Below are 20,451 nucleotides of genomic sequence, written 5' to 3' on the forward strand. Positions count from 1 at the left end.
TTACTACTGATTTAGGCAGCTTTGTATAACACTTCCTTGGACTCCTTTGTATTTGCTTCACTTCCTTCCCTGTCTCACTTCCCTTTCCCACTACTGCAACTTCCTTGACATTGAATTTTCCAATAAAGTGTTAGCATATAAGCTTTTGCTTGTGACTCCGTCCCCATATACCTCCTCCCTACTCCCAAGAGATCCCAGTCAGAGTACAGGCTAGTCTTAGCCTTCCTGTGACTGGAGTTAGGTCAGGGAGATGCTGGGATAGCAAGGGCAGGGAATGCACCAGGATCTGGAGCAGTATCTATTTACTTACCAGCATGGAAGTAGAGTGTTTCACTATTACGGCAATTGATAAAAAAAAAAAAATTGATAGAACCATGTTAAAATATATTGGATGAAAATCAATCCAGGACTATAAATACAGTAGGCTAAGAGGATGGAGATTGGTGGGGATGACTCCATGCTTTCTCTGAGAAGTATAGCTGTCCTTGGGAAGGCTGGGGGTGGGGGGGAGGTGTGCGTGCATGTGTGTGTGCATGTGTACATATGCACACATATACTTACCCGTGCACACACGTACATATTGGATTCATCAGTTATCTGTTGGATGATGACAAGAAAGCATGAGAGACATGTTTACCCCACACTGATGGAGAGCTTTTGGTGGGGAATAGAACGGGGAGTGCCAAAGCCAACCTTAGACTCTTCTGATGAAACACTTTTTCATGTTGTTCTGCACTGAATAATTCATATTTGCGGATATATATTATGATGAGTTATTGTTTCTTAAAGATTGAACTGGTGTGATGAAGAAACAGAGCCTAGTGTAAGACCAAAACCTTGTGTGTGTGTGTGTGTGTGTGTGTGTGTGCACGCGCATTATTAAGGGGAGCAGAAAATTGCTAGAAGAAACCTTAGGAACCTCAGAAGTGTCCTATTTTCTCAGGTTGGTCTCAACCCATATGCTTGATCCCATGTTCTCTCAGGCCTTGAATCGTCATCAATTGTATCCCCACTTTATTTTCAAGCTCTTCTTCAGGTCTAGCTTATTTCCTTCTTCCTACAAATATGCCTAAATCCCTTCCATTCTATAAGAAACTTTCCTGTGACCCTGACAAACCCTTGATTTACTAAATCCATTTTCTATGAAATCTCATATGCTGCCCCTCTCGCATCATCTCTTCTTCATTCTTCGATATGCTAGAATATTGCTTTAGTCTCTAGGCCTCTAAGGAAACTTTTCTCTCATAGGTCACGAATCAACTCCTAATTGCCAAACCTCTACTTTTGTCTGACTTGACCTACCTACATTTGAAAATATTGACCCCTTCTTTTCTCCCTATTATTTGTGAAACACTATTTTTTTTGTTGTTGTTGTTGTTTTTGGTTTTCTTTCACCCAGTCCTCTCTCAGTTCCTTTTCCTCCCCCTAAATGTAAACCAGTTCCCACTGAGTCGATTCCGACTCCTGGTGAGTAGAACTGCACTCCATAGGGTTTTTGATGGCTGTGATCTTTCAGAAGTAGATTACCAGCCTGTCTTCCCAGGCACCTCCGGGTGGTTGTAAACTGCCAACCTTTAGGTCAGCAGCCAAGCTCTTACCGGTTTGTACCACCCAGAGATCCTCCTAAATGCAAATGTCCCCAAAGCTGCACAAAGACTTTGCTCCCCTTCCTTCTGTGTTCCATATCTCAGTGGCTTCACCACCCTAGTCAACAACACTAAAAGCCTGAACATCACTTTTGATCCTCAACCTAACCCTCTGCATTCACTCACACATTGATAGAACCTGGGGGAAAAACATTTTATGCACCCTTGCTTTTTTCACTACCTTAATTCAGCCCTTCATATGGTTTGCTTGGACTTTGCAATAAATAGTTTTAAACCAGTTTTGTCTGCCTCCGTTTTCTCCCTCCTCCAGTCTCTTCTTCATAAAGTCACCAACGTCTTTTAAAAAGACAGAGAGGCAGTGCAGAAGACGGTTCTCATGGGAGCAGGCGTTGGAGCCAGGCCGGACTGGGCTTTCTTCTACTTGTGGGGCGCTCACTGGGTCCTGGAGGAGGCGGCGGGGGCCCTGGGCCTGGGGGATGGCCCATCAGGGAGCTTGATTCTCCCGGGCCCCAACCAGGTAAACGCGGCCGCGCGGGGCCTGCCTTCTGCAGACCGCCTTCAGGAGGCAAAGCCGAAGCCCCAGATCACCCCCCTGGGGACATGGGGCGCAGAAAGTCAAATGGAAGCCACCCCCCGAGAAGATGATTAGAGGCACCCTGGAGACCCAGATGGCGTAGTGGTTAAGTGTTATGGCTGCTAACCAAAGGGTCAGCAGTTCAAATCCGCCAGGCACTCCTTGGAAACTCCATGGGGCAGTTCTACTCTGTCCTATAGGGTCACTATGAGTGGGAATCGGCTCGAATGCACTGGGTGTGGTTTGGTTTTGGTTTTAGAGACCCAGTTCACCTGCCCCTCCTGCAACCACGAGAAGTCTTGTGACACGAAGATGGGCAGTGCCCACAACACCTGAGTCATCTCTTGTACCTTGTGCCTAGAGGAATTCCAGACGCCCATCACACAGCTCTCAGAACCAGGGGACGTATAGAGAGATTAGATAGATGCCTGTGAGGCGGCCAACCAATAGCAGCGCAGAGGACCCACCCCTCGCACCCACCCACTGGGTACCAAACCAGAGACGTTCCAGGGGTCCAGGGTGTGGGTCCGGGGTGTGGGTCCAGGGCTGTCACAGGCCGCTGTGAATGTGGGTGTCAGTGTGTGTGGCTGCAGGCATGTGTGAGGGTGATCATGAGTGTGTGTGTGCTGGTGGACATAGGGTGAAATTGAGTGGTTGTGGGGCCGAGGGGCCTGAACTGGCCTCACTTGGCTTAAAAGCCTTTGACTTGCCGTCTTCTCCCAGTCCCAGACCCTTCCTGGCTTTGGGGCGTTGGCTCCTCCTTCCTGACATCCTTAAAAGAGTGCAGACAAATCCCCCAGAGGCTGTGGCTAAGACCGTTCCAGTCTCTCCTGCCCACCTCAAAGCACTGTGCCCATTTTAACTGGACTTTCCGCCCTCTTTCTTTGCCCTCCAGTGCCTGAGGCCTGGGATTTGAAGCCACAGTCCCACAGGCCCCTTGGCTTCTCCCTGGCAGAAGTCTGGCTTCCCGTGTTAACCCAGAGGCCCTGTTTCATGTTTAGTTGCTTTTGTAGAGAAGGAAGTAGCTGATGCCAGGAAGAAAACAAAACAAAACAAAAAGACAGAGAAAATTCTGAACTCTACTAAAACTTTCAGTGGACTTTTGCTTTAAAATGGTGGAGTAAGGCAAGAGTTTTTCTCTTTTTTTTTTTTCCATATTCTAAAATGACAGTAAAGGAAGTTTTAAAAAGCTAATAATCTAAAAGGACAAAGCAAACAGAGAAGAAAAGAGAGATTTTAATGAATTTTTAGAAGCTAGAAATTCAATGGAAGATTGATAATTGATTCAGTAGGGTTGAGGAAGTGACAAGAAACAGAAAATGGAAATGCTAGTGAAAAGCAAGGCAATTAAACCTGGGGAGTCTACAGAGGCTCAGTGCTTACAAGCACCAAGTCTGCAAGTTGTCATTAGACGTAGGAATAAAGGTCTTTACACCAAGTAATTGGACTGCCAATTCCTCTCTCCCATCCCATAGGTCCTCACTTCTAGGTATGTGGAAGAATCAGACAAATAAAAAGAAAAACCATTATTAACTCCAGGAAAAAACAAGGGTCATAGTGCAAGGTTTAGCTCACAATGAAATAAGTTTGCATATAGTTATAATAACGTAAATGCTAATTATTGATTTAACAAAAGTTGTGATATATAATCAGGGAGAGAAGAGAAATGCTTTTGCATTTGTGTGCATGAGACTACAGCAGAGAAAAGTCCTCATCCACTATGATGGAAAGTTAATGTCTAAAATTAATAAATCAAAAAATAACCCTACAAGACCTTTTTTTGAAATATGGTCATACATTTGGATAAACAGCTAGAAGAGTTAAGGACAGTTGCCTGCTGAACAGGACTGGGGAACGAGGATGGGTAGAACAGGGAATTGCTGGTTTTAATTTTAAGGCTTTTAGCATATGACATTTTAAAAGGATAAACAGTTGTTACTTTGGAAAAAAGTAAATATTATTAACAAAAAATCTTTCTAGCTTCCCTGCTGTCTTTGCCTACATGTTGTTGTTGTTGTCGTCATTGTTGTTGTTAGGTGTCATTGAGTCGGTTCTGACTCATAGCCACCCTAGGTACAACAGAACGAAACACTCTCTCAGTCCTGCAATATCCTTACAATTATTTATATGTTTGAGCCCATTGTTGTGACTGCTGTGTCAGTCCATCTCCTCCAGGGTCTTCTTCTTTTTCTCTAATCCTCTACTTTACCAAGCATGTGTCCTTCTCCATGGACTGGTCACTCCTAATGACATGTCCAAAGTATGTAAGACAAAGTCTTGCAGTCCTTCTTCTAAGGAGCATGCTGTCTGTACTTCTTCCAAGACAGATTAGTTTGTTCTTCTTGCAGTCCATGGTATATTCAATATTCTTCACCCAAACCATACATCGATTCTTCTTCAGTCTTCCTTATTCACAGTCCAGCTTTTGCATGCATATTAGGCAATTGAAAATACTATGGCTTGGGTCAGGCACACCTTAGTGCTCAAAGTAACATCTTTGCTTTTTTAACACTTTAAAGAGGTCTTTTGCAGCAGATTTGCCCAATGCAATACATCTTTTGATTTCTTGACTACTGCTTCCATGGGTGTTGATTGTGGATCCAAGCAAAAGGAAACCCTTGACAACTTCAGTTTTTCTCTGTTTATCATGATGTTGCTTATTGGTCCAGTTGTGAGGATTTTTGTTTTCTTTATTTTAAGGTATAATCCATACTGAAGGCTGTCGTCTTTGATCTTTGTCAATAAGGTTGTGTTATCTGCATACCAACGGTTGTTAATGAGCCTTCCTCCAATCCTGATGCTGTGTTCTTCTTCGTGTAGTCCAGCTACTTGGATTATTTGCTCAGCATACAAGTATGGTGAAAGGATACAACCCTGACACACACCTTTCCTGACTTTAAATCACCTCATTCTGTTCGAACGACTGCTTCTTGGTCTATGAACAGGTTTCTCATAAGCACAACTAAGTGTTCTGAAATTCCCACTCTTCACAATATTATCCATAATTTGTTATGATCCACACAGTCGAATGCCTTTGCATAATCAATAAAACACAGGTGAGCATCTTTCTGGTATTTTCTGCTTTCATCCGAGATCCATCTGACATCAGCAATGATATCCATCGTTCCGTGTCTTCTTCTCAATCTGGCTTGAATTTCTGGTAGTTTCCTGTTGACACACTGCTGCAACCATTTTTGAATGATCTTCAGCAAAATTTTAATTTTGTGTGATATTAATGATATTTTTCGGTAATTTCTGCATTGTGTTAGATCATCTTTCTTTGGAATAGGCACAAATATGGATTGCTTCCAGTTGGTTGGCCAGCTAGCTGTCTTCCAAATTTATTGGCATAGATGAGTGAGTGCTTCCAGTGTTACATCCATTTGTTGAAACATTTCAATTGGTATTCCATCAACTTCTACAGCCTTGTTTTTCTCCAATGTCTTTAGTGCTGCTTGGACTTCTTCCTTCAATACCATTGATTCTTGATCAGATGTTACCACCCAAAATGGTTGAATGTCAACCAATTCTTTTTTGGTACAATGACTCTGTGTCTTCCTTCCTTTTTTTTTTTTTTTTAATTCATTTTATTTTTTATTATGCTTTAAGTGAGCGTTTACAGAGCAAATTAGTTTCTCATTAAACAATTAATACACGTATTGTTTTGTCACATTGGTTGCCAACCCCACGACGTGTCAATAATCTCCCATTCTTGACCTTGGCCTTCCAACTTCCTTTGATGCTTCCTGCCCCATTCAATATTTTGCCCATGGAATCCTTCCAAATTGCAAGTGGAGGCTTGAATTTTTTCTTCAGCTCTTTCAGCTTGAGAAATGCTGAGCATGTTGTTCCCTTTTGGTTTTCTAACTCCGGGTCTTTCCATATTTCATTATAATACTTTACTTTGTCTTCTTGAGCTGCCCTTTGAAATCTTCTGTTCAATTCTTTTACTTGATCTTTTCTTCTGTTTGCTTTAACTACTTTATGCTTAAGAGCAAGTTTCAGAGTCTGTTCTGACACCCATCTTGGTCTTTTCTGTCTTTCCCGTTGTTTTAATGGTCTTTTGCTTTCTTCATGTATGATGTCCTTGATGTCATTCCACAACTCTTCTGGTCTTTGATCATTAGTGTTCAACATGTCAAATCTATTCTTGAGATAGTTTCTAAATTCAGGTGAAATATGCTCAAGGTCATACTTTGGCTCTCAAGGACTTGTTCTAATTTTCTTCAGTTTCGACTTGAACTTGCATATGAGCAGTTGATGATCTGTTTCACAGGTGGCTCCTGGCCTTGTTCTGACTGATGATACTGAGCTTTTCTGTCATCTCTTTCCACAGATGTACTTGATTTGATTCCTGTGTATTCCATCTGGCAAGGTCCATGTATATAGTCATCACTTATGTTGTTGAAAATAAGTATTTCCAATGAATAGGTTGTTGGTCTTTCAAAATTCTATCATGCAATCTCCAGCATCATTTCTATCGCTACGGCCATATTTTCCAACTACTGATCCTTCTTCTTTGTGTCCAACTTTTGCATACCAGTTGTCTGTCAGTTTGTCAAACCGTGGTGCCTTGTGTGTTGCTGTGATGCTGGAAGCTATGCCACCAGTATTTCAAATGCAAGCAGGGTCACCCATGGTGGACCGGTTTCAGCACAGCTTCCAGACTAAGACAGGCTGGGAAGAAGGACCTGATGATCTACTTCTGAAAAAATTGGCCGGTGAAAACCTTATGAATAGCAATGGAACATTGTCTCATATAGTGCTGGGAGATGAGCACTATTGAAAAGCACTCGGATTGGAAGGCCCTCAAAATAAAACTTTGGAAAGACTGCCTCCTCAAAGTAGAGTCCACCTCAACAACATGGGTGGAGTAAAGCTTTCGGGACCTTCACTTGCTCATTTGGTGTGACTAAAAATGAGAAGAAACAGCTACAAACATCCATTAATAATCAGAACATGAAATGTACGAAGTATGAATGTAGGAAAATTGGAAGTTATCAAAAATGAAATGGAACGCTTGAAGATAGATATTCTAGGCATTTGTGAGCCAAAATGGACTGGTATTGGCCATTTCGAACTGGACAATCATATAAGAGCTTGGCTGCTAACCAAAATGTCATCAGTTCGAATCTACCGGCCACCCCTTGGAAACCCTGTGAGGCAGTTCACTTTGTCCTATAGGTTTGCTATGAGTTGGAATTGACTTGATGGCAATGGGTTTGGTTTTTGGTTTACTATGTCAAGAATGACATATTGAAGAGGAATGACATCACATTGATTGTAAAAAAAAAATTTCAAGATGTATCTTGAAGTACAACACTGTCAGTGATAGGATAATATCCATATGCCTACAAGCAAGACCAGTTAATACGACCATTATTAAAATTTATGCAACAAAAACCAATGCCAAAGATGGAGAAATTGAAGATTTTTACCAACCTCTGTAGTCTAAAATTGATCAAACACGTAATCAAGATGCATTGATAATTACTGGTGATTTGCCTACATAATAAGGCTTAAATTTCCACAGCACGCTCTTGTGTTGTTGTCGTTAGCTGCTGTCGAGTTGATTTCAACTTATGGTAACTCCATGTGTTACAGAGTAGAACTATTACATCGAGTTTTCTTGGTAAGTAGCCCTGGTGGTACAGTGGTTAAAGCAATCGACTGCTAACTGAAAAGTTGGCAATTTGAAACCACTGGAGGCTCTGTGGGAGAAAGATGTAGTGGCCTGCTTCATTAGAGATTTACAGCCTCAGAAACCCTATGAGGTTGCTATGAGTCAGAATCGACTCTACGGCAGTGGGTTTTTTATTGTTAACAGAAGTAGATCATCACGACTTTTCTTCTTCAGTACTGCTGGTGGGTTTGAACTGCGGGCCTTTTGGTTAGCAGTCAAGTGCAAACTGTTTGAGCCACTTATGGACCTCAGCATGCTATTAGGGCTCTTTAAAACCATGCATCACCCAGCCTTCTGATCTCATCACCAGTCCTCTCTTCCCAGCTCACACATCCTGCATGTCAATTGTTCATTCCTTTAAGAACATGCATTAAGCCCCTACTATATGCTAGTGGGTATACCCTCCCCATCCTCAACAAACTGTCTAATAGCAGAAATAGACGCATAAAAGATTAATATACTTCAGTGTATTTGATGCTTAAATGAGGGTAGGGATAATGATCTATTCTAGGGGAATACAAAAGAAAAAGCAACATGTTGCCCTCAAATTTGTCTCTCACTTTCATAGCTCCATGCCCTTGATAATGCTGGTTTGTTTGGTTGGTTTTTTTGAGGTTGGACAGAAGTACAACATGAAAGTTACTCTTACTAGCTCTGGCCTCTCCCTCCCCCCAGAAACAAAGGCTTTTTTTCTTCCTTGCTCCCCAATCATTTTGCCCATTATGGGCTGTGATTCTATTTCAGTCAGGAAGCATTATGAGACAGTAATGAAGAACTGTGGCTTGGAGTCATAAAGACTTGGTACTTCCTAGATAATGACAGAACAGGCTATATATCTGCTTAGCATTCAGTTGCTTCATTTCTTAGACAACGGCAATAGTACCGCCTATCTAACAGGGTTATTTTAAGGATTATTGAGATAATACATTTCAAATGCTTGAAACATAATATTTATTATGGTCATATCTGTCTCCCCCACTGGATACATTCCTGAAGAGGACAGGAACTGTGTATGATTGTGCTTTTTTATCACCAGTCTCTAGCTTACGGCCTGACACAAGCCACGTCCATGTTTGCTATGATTACATGAGAAGAAAGAAAAGGTAGTCCAAGAACGTGCAGTGAAGACTATTGGACCTGAACTGAAGTTAAAGGGTGGATAACAACTAGCCAGGTGGAGGGAGCAGCCAGTGCAAAAAGTATGTCATTGGGAAAGAGCATGTGGGAGCCAGTGAAGGGACCAGCCTGACTGAAGTGTGGGTGTGTGCTGGGTCAATGGGAGATAAGGTTGGTAAGTGGGATGAAGTTGTGATCATGAACTCAGGCAAAAGTGTTTACTTCTGAGGTGGTGAGCAGGGACTCTGCAGGCTGAGTAAGAACAACAAAATGATAGCAACACTTCAGAAAGATTATATCATAAGTTAGAAGGAGGCAAGACTGAATTCCTGACCTGTTTCCTACAGTCACCACATTTAGTCACTATACTTGATATGGAGCTAAAACTATGCATCTGAGAAGCTTTAGCAACGAAAGTAAAAAGAGAGATTAGGCTACCTGTAATGAGCACCAGAGTCAAACAAAGATCCAACTTGAAAAGGAGAGAAGATTTAGAAGAGAACTGGGAGAGAAACATTCAATTTTTTCATTCAGTAAACACTTACTGAGCCTCTATAACATGCAAAGTAATGACTAAGTACTGTGGGGAATGCAAAGAGTCCCCTCTCTTCAAGTAGAGGAAATAATACAGGTATACAAATCTTTGTGCCACAAGATGAAACACAATAATTCTGGAAGGGAAAAGGGCAAGAATATTAATAAGGAAGAGAGTTATAGACAATAATTCTCAAACTTTTTGGTCTCAGGGCCCTTACACACTCTTTAAAATTACAGAGGACCCCAAAGACTTTTGTTCATGTGGGTTAGGCCTATCAATATTTACTATATTAGAAATTGAAACAAAATTTTAAATTATTTATTCATTTTAAAATAACACTATTAAACCCATTACATGTTAACACAAATAACATATTTTATGAAAAATAATTGTAGTTTCAGCAAAAAAGTAGTAAGAAGAATTGCTCTGTTTTTTATCTTTGCACATCTTTTTAATGTATGGCATATAGAAGACGACTGGATTCTTATACCTGCTTCTACATTAAGTTTATTGTGATATGTTGTTTTGATTTAAGTATTTGAAGAAAATATGGCCTCAAACAGACGTGGAGTTGAAAAAATAAGGAAGTTAGAGACCACTCGAATGTGTCTTGGGGACCCTAGGGGTCTTTGGGTTACATTATGAGAACTGCCTTTGGAGATCACAATCAGTTACTTAATCCTCAGGTTAGGATCTGTTTGTTAGGTAATTACCCCTGTCCCCAACACCAGGGTGAAAGTTAATAGAAGGGGAATTTAACACTTGTCAATTATTAAAAAAATTTTTTAATACTTACTAAAAAAATTTTTAAAACAAGTGGTACAACCATATGGTACAAAGTTCAAAATGTGTGCATGAAAAGATAATCTCCTTTCCATCTTAGTCCCTCAGCCACCAAGATTCCCTTGCAGGAGGCAACCAGCATTACCAGTTTCTTGTCCATATTGCCAGAAATATTCTATACCTATAACTATACAGGATACCCTGGTGGCCTAGTGGTTAAGTGCTATGGCTGCTAACCAAATGGTTGGCAGTTCGAATCTGCCAGGCGCTCCTTGGGAACTCTATGGGGCAGTTCTACTCTGTCCTATAGGGTCACTATGAGTCAGAATCGACTCGACGGCACTGGGTTTTGGTTTTTTTGGTGGTTATAGCTATATTTGTATGTGCCATACAAAACAGCCTGTTTTTGTTTTTCTTCAATTTAACAATATAACTTACAGATTTGTTCACGTACATATACAAAACATACACTCTTTTATAATTCTGTATAGTGGTATGTAAGGTTATTGTTCAGTCTTGTGTTATTACAAACAATGCTGCAGTAAATACCCTTGTTCATGCATCTTTACGCACATATAAAAGTATATCTTTTGCATAAATTTTTAGAAACAGAATTGTTGGGTTAATGGGTATGAATTTTACAATTGGATAAACCAAAAAAACCAAACCCACTGCCGTCGAGTCGATTCCGACTCATAGCGACCCTATAGGACAGAGTAGAACTGCACATAGAGTTTCCAAGGAGCGCCTGGTGGATTCGAACTGCCGACCTCTTAGTTAGCAGCCATAGCACTTAACCACTACGCCACCAGGGTTTCCAAAAAGCTGCTCCCATAAGGTTTTTAAGGAGCTCCTGGTGGATTCAAACTGCCAACCTCTTGGTTAGTAACCATAGCTCTTAAGCACTACACCACCAGGGTTTCCCATACAATTTGATAGCTGCTGCCAAATTTGTAAAATGCCCATTTCCCCAACCGTCTCCTGTACAATGTATTGTGAAAATATTTTAATTTCATCTGGTAAGTGAAAAAAAAAGTTATTGCATTATAGTTTAAATCTGCTTTTCTATCATTATGAGTGTTTTTTCTTTTCAGTGAACTAGTTGTTGCTCATTACTCTATTGGATTATGATTTTACTGACTTGTAGAAAACTTTTATATAAGAAGGAAAGCTCTTTGTGATGATATATATTGCAAATGTTTTTCCTAGTTTATTGTCTGATTATGGTGTTTTGTTTTTACATGTAGAACAAATTCCTTTTTTATATTTATATATTAACACGATTTGGAATTTATTTGGGGAAAGGAGTAATTTAAGAACATAAATTTACTTTAAAAATTTATTGTGGTGAAGATATACACAACAAAACACATTCACCAATTCAACAATTCAACAATTTCTGCATGTATTATTCAGTGACATTGATCAAAAAGAACATAAATTTACTTCTGCCATTTGCCCACTTATTTAATCTACATTTTGCACACTCGTATAAATGCTGTCTTCATCATATATAAAATTCTCATATGTATCAGCAGGGATGGATTACCCAGTAAGCAAGGCAAGCACTTGCTGAGGGCATCAACAAAATAGGGGCACCAGCTGTCCAAAACAAAGACCTATAGATGGCAAGCTGACAGGACACAAGGGAAAGTGAGTGCCTCAGTAGAAAGGAATAGGCAATTTTATCAAAATGAAGCTGATACCATTTTATAAATTTTGTATACAATAACAATTAAATTTTCCTTTTTGTTTTAGACTTATTGGGTATAACCTTACATTTAGTTCTCTGTTGTTGACCACATAGAATGCCCCAGTGGCACTATAATCATGTGGCTCGTGACATAACTGGTCCTGCACAAAGGGAATCAAAACACGCCTTCAGATTGAGCATACCCTTGTATTTGTTTCATTCGCTTTGTGATTGTTCTCACCCCAGTAGGGTATCAGCAGTAGTCCAATGAACTGTGAAGATGCAGTATCAAAGGACAGAAAGTGAGTGTGCAAGTTTGTAAGTATTATTTCAAGACGAAAAACACTCAAGGAGATCTGTGAGAGGCCCGCCGACAAACATCGTATGACGAATGAAATTATTTCTAGCTACCTTGTAAGTACTATTTCTTTTGACTATCTTAGGCCTGAAGAACAAAATTACATGTTCCAAATCAATTTTTTTACTTACTAGTTTTCAAGTATAAATTTTTGTGTTAGCATCCAAATTTAAATGTAAATTTTATTATATCAGTTTTATTTGTTTTATAAATATTTACTTACTTTCAATTATTTACATTTATTTGCTATGGTAGAACCAAATTTAAAAATGACATAATTTTATATCCAGATAAAATGAGATGGCAACAACTAAATGGAGTGCAAAAATGAAAGCTCACAGAAGACAAAAAGAAAAGAACTTGCGAACCCCTAACGGCAATTCCAAGATTAACTTTCTTTTAAAAACATAATGAATCAGAAGAGACTTCTTCCATTGAACGTTGGAGTTTAGTAAGGACAAATTGTTGTACTAGCTCCCCTACTGCTGAAATGACTAATAGCAATGCAAATATAACAAAATTCATTCCAAATTCTGCAACCATTCCTTGCTGTAGTAAAAAAAAAAAAAATTATTAATGGTGTAGAAAGGAAACTATTTTAGAATCTGAAATTGCCACATCTGCAGACCTCATAAATAACAGAAATAGAGATCCTGCATTGTGGAATATTTTTTCTTCTAATGAGCTAAATTATTGGATCTAAAGAGGGCCAAGTGACTGTCAACATCACAGAGGACCATTTGAAAATTTGCTTCAAAAATTTCTAGATGGTAAACAAACAAGGCTTTGTAATTGTAGGGTGCAAAACTAACGGTGAAAATTATAACAGAGTATGACTACTGTATTCTCCATCAGTTAGCTCTGTATGTTGCTTTGTTTACAAACTACTCAGTCCTAAATCCCTTAATTCTCATTTCACAGAGATTGTATGTTGTCATATTTAAACCGAAGACATGATTTTGCCTTAACTCATGAACTGGAAACACAAATTAATGAAGAAAGTCAGTACTGGAAAGTTGTTTTGCAACGTTTTATTGCTGTCATTATAACAATTGATGAACATGGACTATCTTTTTGAGGAAGAAATAAAGCATTTGGGTTCCTACAAAAAGGAAATTTTGGAGGTTTACTTAAACTTTTTGCTCGAGTTGATCCATTTTTAGCAGGTCACATCTCAAAATATGGCGACACAAGAAAGGGCAACAATCGTGTATGTCTAAAATAACTTGTAAAGAATTAATAAACTTAATAAGTGATAAAGTTCAATCAACTATTTTCAGTGAAATAAGTATAGCTCATTATTTCGGTTTGTCTGTAGATTCCACTCTTGAGCTTTCTCATACAGATGAGCTAAATATTGTTTTAAGATATGTATCTCCAACAGATGGAAAACCTGTTAAGCGATTTATCACATTTACTAGCTTAAAAACTCATACCAGTGAAGAAATTGCAGATTAACCACCTCACTATTTATGTGAATTTTGCAAAATTGATCTTCTAAGTGCAGCAGCCAGTACTACGACAATGCTGCCAACATGTCAGGGCGTTATAAAGGTGTGCAACAGAAAATTTTAGAACATAATGAATAAGCCATTTTTCAAATCGTGTGCTGTGCAGTCACTTAATCTTACAGGATGTAGTGTAGTAGATTGTTATCCAGAAGCAGTTAATTTTTTTATACTGTTCAGTTACTCTACACATTTTTTTACTGCCTCTACTCACTGATGGGCAGCTCTTAAAACATATTTAGGCAATGATCGAGTATTAAAATGTCTTTCTAATACATATTGGAAAGCACATGCTGTAGCAACGAGTGCAATCCTAGAATCATATGCTCAGATTTTAGATGCCTCAGAAAATATTGTCGAAGACAAGACCAGACAAAAAGGAGATACCAAAAGAGAAGCTGAAAACATTGCCGGCAAAATGCAAACACACTAGCATATGTATTTATATAGAGTTGGTTATGTGGAAAAATATATTGTAGCGTTTTCACTGGACAAGCCAAGCTCTGCAAGACTCAGAAGTAAATTTAAAGACTTGTGCAGATCTCTACCAGTCATTAACAGGGTATTTACGTAATTTAAGAGAAGATTTTGAAAACACAACAGAACAAGTACTGCCAAATACTGATTATCAAGCAGCTCGCCATTGCAGAGCATTAGAAAGAAACAAGTAAATGACAGACCTGCTCCACAGGTATCATTGACCAATTTTGTGTAACCACATACTACACCATCATTGACACACTTGAATCTTCTATGAAGTTCTTTCAAATAGGTATCCCTTCTTAAACAATGTGAATATACATGATGAAGAATGCGTGAAGGCATCCCAGAAATTAGGGCAGGCTTATCCTGATAAAGAAAACCCTGGTGGTGTAGTGGTTAAGTGCTACAGCTGCTAACCAAAGGGTTGGCAGTTCAAATCCACCAGGTGCTCCTAGGAAACTCTATGGGGAAACTCTACTCTGGCCTATAGGGTCACTATGAGTCGGAATCGACTCAACAGCACTGGGTTTGGTTTTTGGTTTTTTATCCCGATAAATACAAACATTTATGGAGGAGTGCAACGATTTCATTCTTACATGAGAACTAAGTTTACAGATTCAGGAAAGACAAATTTTACTCAGGTAGGCACGTATATTCCATAGTAGAAGATAAAATACAATGCTTGTTTCCCAACATTGAAATCACATTAATCATATTCCTAATTTTAATGATCACGAACTGCACAACAGAAAGCTCGTTTTCATCCCTAAAGAGACTCAAAAACCCTCAGCATACAACGATGACTCAAGAAAGACTCGATTCATTATCCTTATTATGATTGGAAATAGATATTGTTTGGCAGCTTAATTGTGATAAAATAATTGAAGAATTCGTAAGAACAAAGAATAGAAAGAAATGTTTTTAATTATAACATGTTAGAGATGAAAGAGCTATCTAAAAATAAAATATAGTAATTTGTTGTAATATCTGTTTTCTGATTATTAAAATTTCCTTTATGACATCTTTTCATTCGCTTATTTATAATTATAGCATTTATTTTATGAAACAAGCATCAAAATTGACGTATGAGCCATTACAGCAAAATTGGTGAAAGTCAGTTTTTCATGGGAGATCAGCGGAATTTTACATTGGCCGTTGAAACAACTGAGTTCACTGGCTCATTTTCTTTATCATGGAATACGTGAAATATTCTTTTTGTAGAAAATATGGCTTTTAATAAAAATCTTAGTACCCTGCATCCACTAAAAATTTTACAATTCAGTTCATCTCAATCTACTAAAATGGCATATGCCACTTTTGTGTTCAATCACTAATACTATACCTGCATGTAAAAAGAAGTTACATCATGGAATGGTAGGTCACATACACACACACACACACACACATACATAAATAACTCACATATCTTGTTGGAACGTGTGAGTAAGCAGAGGAAGGGGCACCACAGGTTATCTGTGTTTAGGGCCCTCATGTGCCTTAATCCAGCCCTTTGTATCAGCATAAGTATCTATTTCAGGACTGTATTCTGTTCTATTGATGTTAACAAGCAGCCCTGGTGGCATAGTGGTTAAGCACTCAGATGCTAACCAAAGGGTCAGCAGTTCTAACCCACCAGTTGCTCTGAGGGAGAAAGATGCAGAAGTCTGCTTCCATGAAGATGACTGCCTTGGAAACCCTGTGGGGCAATTCTACTCTGTCCTATAGGGTCGCTGTGAGTTGGAATTGACTCAATGACAATATGTTTATATATATATATATGTTTATTACCAGGATAATGTGGTAAATATATCACTGTATATGTATATATATAAATATCACTCCATGTTATGTGACATATTTAAGTGGAAGACAGTGCTGGAAATGTGGGATTCTGGCAAGCCTGAAGGTATAGAGTATGAGGACACCAGGAAAATATGGGTCAGGGTGTCCATATAGGGGAAAAGACACTGAAATGGAGGTGAAAGGATGTGGAAGAACAGCTTTTTCTGTTCCACATGTTTTATAGGCCTGCACTTTCTGGGCACTAATATTGCTGTCAGGTGCAGTGATCTCTAAAATGGGCTTTGCAAGGTGATCCACTGAGGTTCAGGAAGAAAATATTAGAACTACTATTTAAATTTCTTTTTTTTTTTTTTTCCTAAAAAGGAAATGAATTTTTGCTAATATTTAATATATGGATTGACACTTGCACCTTCACTCAGTCCGAAGGTCAGATGGTCAGATATGGTAGAGGTTATCCAGGGACAAGAGCAAGGAATTCCATACAAAAAAAGTGTCACTCTCCTTCGGTTGTTCATTTTCAGCACATTTTGATACATTGTACAACAGTTAAGTTGAAGATTTACCAGCTATATATCTAGTTTTAACTAAACTAACCTCACAAAATCGGGGTTGGTGCCCTGCCCAGATCCCATTTACTGGTCATTGCACCCATTCCCCACAGGCTGTGACTCTTGACTGCTAAAGTCCTAGAGATGTACCCTTCTGCTTGGGAGAATTACCTTTAAATGAGGGGAGCTACCTCATTAGGGAAGCTATATACTACCACCTCCCATCAACCCCCACTCTGGATGGCCTATAGCCAATGGCTGAAGGATCAGTACAAAAGTCTTACTGCCTTGACTTAAGATGGGACAACTTTGTGGTTTCATCCACTTTCCAGAGCTCCTTGCAGGATCAGACTGAAGATAAAACCAATTTCCATGGAGTTGACTCAGACTCATGGCAGCTCAGACCCAGGGAGACCCTGATTCATGGCAAACTTACGTGTGTCAGAGTAGAACTGTGTACTCTATGGGGTTTTCAGTGGCTGATTTTTTGGAAGTAGATCACCAGGTCTTTTTTTCAGAGGTGCCTCTGGGTGGACTGGAATTTCTAACTTTTTGGTTAGAAGGCAAGCACACTAACCATTGGCAGCACCCAGGGGCTTCTAGCCTGAGAATAGGCTTCAGCTGAACCCACATCTTTGCCTGGCCTCTTCTCCTGTCCAATCCTGTTTCCCTCACTCCCTTACAGGTTTTATCTGAGAGCACCCTCTCAAAAATCACCGGGACAAGAATCTATCTCCATCTCGGGCTCTGCTTCTTGGGAACCTGGCTGAAGGCAATGGGCATATGATTTTAAAAGTCATGCTAAAGAAGCCAAGGATCGAAAAGGTCAACAATAATGCAAAAGCAACAACAAAATGACACCACTAGTTCTTTTCCTACTTCTAGTACGATCTTTTCTTACCCAAAATATGTGATAAGAACGAGAGTTTAATCAGGCCTAACAAGAAGCTAAAGGAATTAGAAATTATAAAGGATACTATTTGAAATATGGATTTCTGACCTCTTTTTCTAGAAAATGAATCTTGCCTCAAGGGACTATATCTGTTATTTAAGATATCTAAAATGATCGTATGAAAACATCACTATTAGATACTTAAAATCTTCGCATCGAGAACATGAAGCTAAATCTCAACAATCTTGTCAACAATATTTAAAGTTATGTGACAATTCTCAATGCAATACTTTATAAAATTTTACTAAATTAAATGATGTTTAGAATTCTCTCCTGAGATCCTTTTCTTTCTGAGGTTTCTTACTTAATAGTGAAAGACAAAACAAGCAAAAGAACAGCAAGGACTTAAATCAACTTGTACGTCACTGGGGGAATATTTAACTGTCGTAGTTAAAATAGCTAAAATAATTTACAGAATTTTACAAAAGAGACAAACAAAACACGTTCTTTAGTTAGCAGACACGAAAAGGAATATGCATGGTAAGAACTGTGGAAAACTTAAGAAACTAGTATTAGAACAAACTACGCAGTGTGTGAGGCTCCTGTTCAACTGGATGAAAATACAGATGTTTCTAATATTGTATGTCTCAACTATGCTATTTGCTAAATTTTCAGTCAATAATGAAATACAGGAAGAACTATTTTTGTAAGCCATTAATAGAAAGATACCCCAGAGAAGACATATTTTCAAAAATAAATTACTTTTAATAACTTTACCAATTTTTATGGGAAAATAAAACTAATTTTTTTAGCAGAGCAGCTCCTTTCACCAGAATAAATGAATTTTTTGGACTATGGGTATAGCACTAATAACACTTGCAAAATCCAGTCACCAAATTCTTCACTGGCAAGTTATAATAACAAAAAAGCTGAAACTAGAACTGTACAAACTTCTACAGGGTATCATCAATCTAGTTATTTTCATAAAAATAAGACTTTAAAATTTTAGTGTGGATTTTTTGTAGTACTTTTTAATTGCTTGTAGAATGGGCACAAAAACTTTTCACACAACAGAGAGGTGCCCTGGTGGCATAGTGGTTAAGAGCTTGGCTGCTAGCCGAGGTTGGCCGTTTGAATCTACCAGCCACTCCCTGGAAACCCTGTGGGGCAGTTCTACTCTGTCCTATAGGGTTGGTATGAGTTGGAATTGACGCAGTGCCAATGGGTACAGAGAGGTTTATCGGTATTTTACGGCAAAATACTTAAAAGAGCTGCCAAAGTAAATATGAGTTACACTTTGACCTTTTACAAAAAATAAGTGCTCCAAACTTGCTGATCTTTCCTGTGCTGTCAAGTGGCTCTCTGTAGTACACAATGTTGGCAGATATTTTGGGGGAAAAAAAGAGAAAAAAAGAATATTTTATCTGTTCCTTCAAGGTAACTATGTCTTTTAACCATGAATTGAAAAGTAATTGCTGATCAAAAGCAAGTATAATTTGTGAAAACATATGTTTGGAAATGTTTCTATCATTCTGTGATTTTATTGCTGAAAATGATAGGTTTGCCATCCATAAAAATTCCTATCTGTACACTGAAATTTGGAAACAGGATTGTCAAACCTGTTTGAAACTTTTCCAAATGAAGAGTTACAGTGGATTTTTAATCTATGTGTTAAATATGAAAATGCAGCATCTTCTGATTAACATTAGATGGACATTTCTAGTGGAATGTCAACAAAAATCTTTCCATACACAGAGCATAGGACTGAAATATTAGTATCTTGATTGTTTACTACTTTCCTTTGAATTTTAGTATCTTTTTGAGGTAGTAATTTTTCAGCTATGATAGACATTAAAATTGAGAATTAAAATAAATTGAAGGTAGAATCAGACCTTCAAACAGCTATACATCTAAGGTGTTAAAACAAGATTTGAAAGAATAATTAAATTATTATTATTAACATTTTTAGTGAGAACAAAATATTTGAGAATCATTAATAAAGGAAATATTATTTTAGAAATCCCTCATTCTGAAAAAAGTCTTATTTTATGTATATTTTATAATAAAAATAACATTAGTATATGTAGATAATTTATTAATCAGAGATTGGGGTAGATATTTAAACATTTTTATGACAAATGCATAATCAACAAAGTTTGTCAACCACTGGTCTACTGAATATTAAATATCAAACTGACAGAATGCTTTTTATTAAAGAATCAAACTCTCTAAGTTGATACAATTAAGTATGTTAATTGCATTCTAAAACAGATGAAAGTTCCAGATATAAGAATGAAAACATGATGTGCAATTTTTCTGGCAAAACAACCTTAAATTTTACATGAGGCAGTGTTATGTGGGGCGCTCAGACATCCTTGCTATAATGGGAACCAGAGCAAACATGTAACTCAGTGTGCTGCATGGTGGATTGTGGCCTGGCTTACTCACTGACTTCTTGTTGTTCTTAGGTGCCATGGAATTGGTTCAAAGCAACCCTACGTAAAACAACGCCTGGTCCTGCACCATCCTCACAATTATTGCTGTGTTTCAGCCCATTGTTGCAGTCACTGTATAACACTGTGTAAATCCATTTCATTGAGGGTCTTCCTCTTTTTTGCCCTCTACTTTACCAAGCATGAAGTCCTTCTCCAAGGATTGATCCCTTCTGATAATGTGTCCAAAGTACGTAAGTTTCACCATCTTCACTTATAAGGAGCATTCTGGCTGTACTTCTTCCAAGACAGATTTGTTTGTTCTTCTGGCAGTCAGTCCATGGTATATTTAATATTCTTCACAAACATCATAATTCAAATGCATCAATTTTCTTTGGTCTTCCTTATTCATTGTCCAGTTTTTGCATGCATG

General features: G+C 38.4%; 1 pseudogene; it reads left to right on the forward strand.

The window, feature by feature from the left end:
• The first annotated feature begins 1,983 nt into the window (after positions 1-1,983).
• Positions 1,984-2,631, forward strand: LOC126083697 (transcription elongation factor 1 homolog; annotated as a pseudogene).
• Positions 2,632-20,451: the final 17,820 nt, after the last annotated feature.

This window comes from Elephas maximus, chromosome 10 (genome assembly GCF_024166365.1).
Source record: "Elephas maximus indicus isolate mEleMax1 chromosome 10, mEleMax1 primary haplotype, whole genome shotgun sequence".
NCBI lineage: Eukaryota > Metazoa > Chordata > Mammalia > Proboscidea > Elephantidae > Elephas > Elephas maximus.